At 46.6% G+C, this 5,982-nt stretch overlaps 1 long non-coding RNA gene across 1 annotated transcript in view; it reads left to right on the top strand.

The window, feature by feature from the left end:
• Positions 1–1,500: 1,500 nt before the first annotated feature.
• LOC116092500 overlaps positions 1,501–5,982 on the top strand; it is a 15,897-nt gene continuing 11,415 nt past the window's right edge. The window contains exon 1 of the long non-coding RNA XR_004119293.1: positions 1,501–1,645. This is a non-coding gene — a long non-coding RNA (uncharacterized LOC116092500). The remainder of the gene's footprint in view (positions 1,646–5,982) is intronic.

Genomic DNA, 5,982 nt, shown 5'->3' with positions numbered 1-5,982 from the left:
AACTCTGAGGCCTTAGCAACCAAAGCAGAAGGCAAGCACACTCCATACTTAACCTCTGAGGCATCAGCTGCCAAAGCAGAAGGCTGAGCACTGGACCCTAGGCTATCCTGGCTCCTCTCCACTTTCACAACCTTAAGAGTGTTAGGAGAGACTAGCATTGAGGGCGCAAGCTTACTGTTAAATAGTGGATGTCATGGTAAAGCAAAGAACCTTATTGGCCAATACTGCCCGGTCAACATCCATTCAGTGGTTCTGCATTGTTTTCAACTTCCATGGCTCCATTCCCTATGTGACTACAAGCGCCACATGGGCTGTATTTATTTCAGACCTTTCCAAGTTATAATAATTAGTTTCTTGGCCATTAAGCTGGACCTCAGCAGGCATGCGTTAACATGCTTATTTATATCTCATTGGCACATACATTCTCTTGTAAGTAAGGTCTATAGTGCCCCGAAGTGTCAGTGTGGAAACTTGAATTGACCCATCTATTTCTCAGCCTGTCTTCGTGAATGTCAGTCCTGAGGTGGGTTGCCTCTTGGTTATTCCCCAGCTCATGGTTCTTTTATCATCTGGGTTTTAGAGGATCACGACCATTGAGTTAAAGTGTTGGAATTGATCTGTGAGAGGAGATGAGGTAATGAGGAAGACCTTCCAGGTTGAGGGGTTCCACATGGCCGAGGGGTTCCACACGGCCTGCTCCATGTGGGGAGCTCGGCTCTGTAGCTAACACGGGATGGAAGGTGATAACTCTCAGAGCACGGGTTCTAAACATGGAGATTGTGCAATTGTGGCTCAGTTGAGGAAAAGAGTTCTGGGTAACCTCTGGAGGCTGGTGGAGCAGGAGAAGCGAGGAGGCAGCAGTCTGAGTGTGGGCAGCATCCACAGCCTTGTTTGTGAATCAGCCCTGAGCAGTGCCATCATTTCAGAGCCTAGTACAAAATTAAAAAGGTGGTGTTTGTAGTTTAAAAAATTAATACAATGGAATAATACTTGACTGTATAAAAAATTAAAGTACTAGTGTGTGCTCTGCTGTGGATGAATCTCAGAAGCATTGCACTGGGCTGTGGAGATGATTCAGCAGCTGAAGGCACTTCCAAACTTGGTGACCTGAGTTCAAACCTTAACTCTGATGGTTGAAGGCGAGAGCCGTCTCCTGAAAGCTGTCCTTTAGTCTCTGCATGTGTTTCATGGTGGCACCAAGACCCCCTTCCCCACAAACATACAACCAATAAATGTAAAAAAAAATCCCCCAATTATGTTAAGTGAAAGAAGGCACTTACAAAAGATCACATATTCCAGAGCATTGAAATCCATAGAGACAGAAGGCAAGGCAGGTCAGGGCTTGCTGGGGAGTGCAGAGCTGGGAACGATACTTTGATGGGCATGAAGGCTTCTTTTAGGGTGATAAAATGTTTCAGAAATCAACAAAAAATGAGGGCTAGAGAGTGGTTCAGTGGTTGACTAAGAGGTGGTTCAAGTGTCTTCTTGTTCTCACAGAAGACTCGAGTGTGACCCCCCAGCACTCCTGTTGGGCAGCTCATTGCCCTCTGTGACCCGGGTTCCAGGAAGTTCTGACGCCTCTGACCTCCAAAAGCACCTGCGTTGACGTGTACACATCTGCACACAGACACATCCACACATACATGTGAGTATAAATAAGTAAACGTAAACCTTATTTAAAATAAAAATAAGGCTGATGGAAGAAGAGACCAACAAAAACATAGTGATGGAAAGTGGCCCAGAGACCTAGATCTGGATGCGCTAATCAAAAAGATTACGGGATGGCGAAGCCAAAAAGTACTAGTTAGTGGAGACAGATGACACATATGAAATGCCACCCAGCTGCTCTAAAATGGTCAGCCTTACCTGGCGGGGGAGACACTGCAGCCGTGAATATGGTTCTCTCACCTCCGGAGTGTGGGATCTCTGAGTGTGCTCACCTCCGGAGTGTGGGATCTCTGAGTGTGCTCACCTCCGGAGTGTGGGATCTCTGAGTGTGCTGACTCCTGGGAGTTCCCCAAATTTGGAAACTTGATTTCATAATCTGTGGTAGTGGGACCACATTCATGATTTCTCTTATATGTATTGTTTTAATTTTTGTTTATCATATGTATAATATATGTTATTAATTATACTTATATATAATTAAATATATCTAAATGGTTAGATTTGTTCAGTAAATTTTGCTTCAGTAAAAAAAAATACATGTAGAATATTAGATATTATTAATTATTTAATATTAACTGGTGGCAACCCAAGGGGGCACTCAACCCAGTAGGGCCTTCGTGTAGAGCTCCATGAAGCTGCTCAGGAATTTGATCTTAGAGCACTAAGCCTCTGAGAAGCTCAGACTGGTGCAGCAGGAGGCAGAAGGATGAGGTCCCTGCAAGTTGACAGTGTGTTCCTGGTGAATGTTGGTGGCTTGGTCCTTGATTTCTGAAGCCCCAGAAGTCTTGAGGAGAGCTTCAGAGACGTTCAGTCCCAACTAGACAATAGAGCATTTCCCACTGGCCACCGGATGGAGAGGGGTCTTACCCAAGGTCATGAGCACACTAGCTTGATTCTCTGGACTCCCACTAGACCACCGGCCCCATTCCTGTTTCTTCTCCAGCCCCCTTCCAGGTCCCGCCATAGTCTAGTCTTCCTGGGCCTCATCCCCTCCGCTCTTGCAGTTCCCACTTTGCAGGGGTCTCTACATGATGTGCCTCCAGCATCTTTTCAAGCTCAAGTTCACGGCCTCACATTTGCCCAGCCCAGATATGTGTTAATTCCTTACACCTGTTCACAAGTGCAGAGGCGAGCTGGTTGGGGGAGGGTATGGCTATTTCTAATTTTTAGAGCTCCATAAGAGACTGTGAGGCCCCCAAAGTTTGGGTCAGTACCAAAGATTCTGCCCTCTGGGCTCACCTAGCAGTCTTTCAGTTGCACCAGCCTGAGCCAATGCTAATGGTGACACCATGTGGGGTCTCCTGGATGAGACTGCTTAGCCTCTAGCATGCAGTCTGTCACCAGAAGATTCAGAAGGGTCACACTGTCCAGGCTGCTCCGTATGCTCCCACTGCCAGGATATAAAGGCTACGTGTTTCCAGTGCTCTGGGCACAGCATGAGGGCTGGGAGCAGTTAGCCCTGGGGAGGTCTTCTGTTTTTGAACAGCTCCAGGACCACAGCCTGCCTCCCAGGCCACCGATGAGCACTGTCCCTCTGGTGGCTCCTGTCAGGCTCAGCAGGGAATGTTGCCTTCGGAGCTGAGCTGCCTCTGCCATTGCTGCTGCGACCTGTTTGCCTTGTGAGCAGGCCACCTAGTGGAGGTTTGTGGAGTCAGATCACAGACATCCCTTTTGCCCCAACCGGCGGGGTTATCAGGGAGTGCTCTGGGCCTTTCCTTGGAACTGTTTTCTTCTTTTCTCAAGGAGCAGTAGGAGGGTAAACTGAGAGAATAAGACAGAAATGGATCGCTAGGAGCACCTGCTGGGTTCCTTGGGCCAGGCAAGATGCCAGCAGTTGGTTACCACTGTTAATTCTTTGATATATATTTTGTTTTCATTAGCAGGTGTTCATCGTACATGGTATCGGGATACATGAGGACACTTCCATTCAAGTATGCAATATACTTTTAGCACACACCGCATTCACCCCACACCCCCTTCCTGGTAATCCCCTTTATTCCTCTAGACAGTTTGTTTCTACTCTTGCATTACCATTAGTTTTTACACTAGCCCCATAAGAGGAGACAATGCTCCTATCCGTGGATGATTGAGATTCAAATGGGCTCATCAATTGGGCCAAGTTTGGAGTTCCGACTCTGCTGACCAGGAAGTGAATCTTGGTTTTCTGGCTTTTGTTTCGACTTTCCACCATTGCTGTAACAAATATCTACAAACCACACGGCATAGAAAACAAACAAAACCCCTAAACTTTGTCTTTCCCACAGTTCTAGAAGTTAGACATCTGAGGTGGCCTTTAATGGTTATGATCACAGGATGGGCAGGACATACTCCTTCTTGTAGCCTCTAGGGCAGAGTCTACTCCCTAGCCTCTTATAGCTTGCAGAGGCTGCTTGTATTCCTCAGTTTGTGGCCAAGTCCTCCCTATACCTCATCTCTCTGGTTCTCTGACCACAACCAAGAGGGTATGAGGACTCACACAATAAGCCTGGACCATCCAGACAAACTAGAATGAACTCTGCCCATCTCAGAGTCCTTGATGTGAATCATGTTGCCACATAAGGGGTGCATAGGCAGCCACACATGCTGAGGGTTAGGACATGGGTCTCCCTCTCCCTCTCCTTCTCCCTCCCTCCCTCCCTCTCTTCCTCTCCCTCCCCCTAGTTTGTGCATGCGCACACAAAGATCACTCTTGATTTGTACTAGTGACTCAGACATTTCAGACATTTTGGATGAGCACAACAAAATCCAAGGCAGAATTACAAGCCATTAACTACCGTCCTTACAATCCATCTAGTCCTGGAAGGAAAGCTGGCATTAACAGGGGATTGAGGGACCACAGGGCAAGCTTGAAGCTAAATTATCCAGTACAACCTTCCAATTAGTCCATCAGAGCATTTGAGATGTAAATGCAGATGTCTCCTCCAGGCACTCGATGGTCTTCTGGCCTGACAGAGTGCGTCTCTGATTGCAGTTGTTTGCATTAAGGACACTCAGTGCTTAGAACATTTGCAGACTAGTCTCACTAGCTAGCTTGCTCCTGGGATTTCCCGATCTCTGCTTCAGTAGTGCTAGGGTACAGGTGGGGCACCATGCTTGCCTAGTGAGTGATGGAGAGCAGGGTGTGTGGCAAATGCTTTACCCACTGAGCCATCTCTCATAGCCCCCTCCCTCTCCTTTTAGGCATCTCACACAGAAGTCTTTTTCTGCTTTTTCTCTTTATTTGCTTTTGTTCCTGACACAGTCTCTCTCTCTCTCTCTCTCTCTCTCTCTCTCTCTCTCTCTCTCTCTCTCTCTCTCCCCAACGTCTTTCTCTCCCCCCCCCCACCTTTCTCTCTCTCCATTGCCCAAGATGGTCTGGAACTTACTATGTAGCCCAGCCTGGCTTCCAACTTTATATCCTCTGCCTCCGCTTCTTGCATCCTGAGATTATTTGTATGAGGCACCACACCCAGCCAGAAGTCTTTAATCTATTCTTATTCCGTGTGGGCCTGCCTATCTTATTGGAAAACACACTGCAGACTTATAGGAGTCTTGAGCCCACTGATGGTCCCTGAAAAGAAATGAGGCCTGCTCATGCTGAATTAAGCCCTTTCCCATTCAAGTGTCACAATCTTAGCTTCTCAGACTCTGAAAGATGAATGTGTTTGCACATGGGATGTTTTAAACATTAAATTTATAAAAATTAAAATACAATTACATCACTTCCCTCTTCCCTGTCCTCCCTCCAACTCCTTCCATGTCCCTGTTCTCCAGCTCCTCCTATGTCCCCCTCATTCCCTCTCAAATTGATATCTACTTTTAGATTTTTATTGCTACATGTATATGCATAAATATATAAACATAACCCTCTGGGTGTGTTTAGTGTGGTTTGTATGTATATGATTTTAGGGCTGACCACTTTGCATAGGATAACCTGTAGGTTAACCAAGAGGCTAATTCCCCCCTCTCAGCAGTCTCTAGACGCCTGTGATTCTTTGTCTAAAGGTGGAACCCCATGAGATTTCCCCTCTTTCCATGTTAGCATGTGTATTGATAACATTGTTCAGGTCTTGTTTAGACACCATGTTGAGACTTCATGGCTGTGGCTTCATTGTCATTCTTTGGATGATACAACATCACAGTAGTAGACTTCCTTGTCCTCTGGCTCTTACAGTCTTTCTTCTTCTTCTGAGACGTTCCCTGAGCCATAGGTGCAAGCATTGGGTTAGAGATGTGTCGACTGGGGCTGGCTTCCCCATGAGCCACTGATTGCTGCATTGTGCTCTGTGGTTGTCTGTAATGGTTTTCTTTTGCTGTAAAGAGAACCTTCTTTCA

The sequence above is a fragment of the Mastomys coucha genome, unplaced genomic scaffold (assembly GCF_008632895.1).
Source record: "Mastomys coucha isolate ucsf_1 unplaced genomic scaffold, UCSF_Mcou_1 pScaffold15, whole genome shotgun sequence".
NCBI classification, from domain to species: domain Eukaryota; kingdom Metazoa; phylum Chordata; class Mammalia; order Rodentia; family Muridae; genus Mastomys; species Mastomys coucha.
This window is presented reverse-complemented; position numbering and strand designations above follow the sequence as displayed.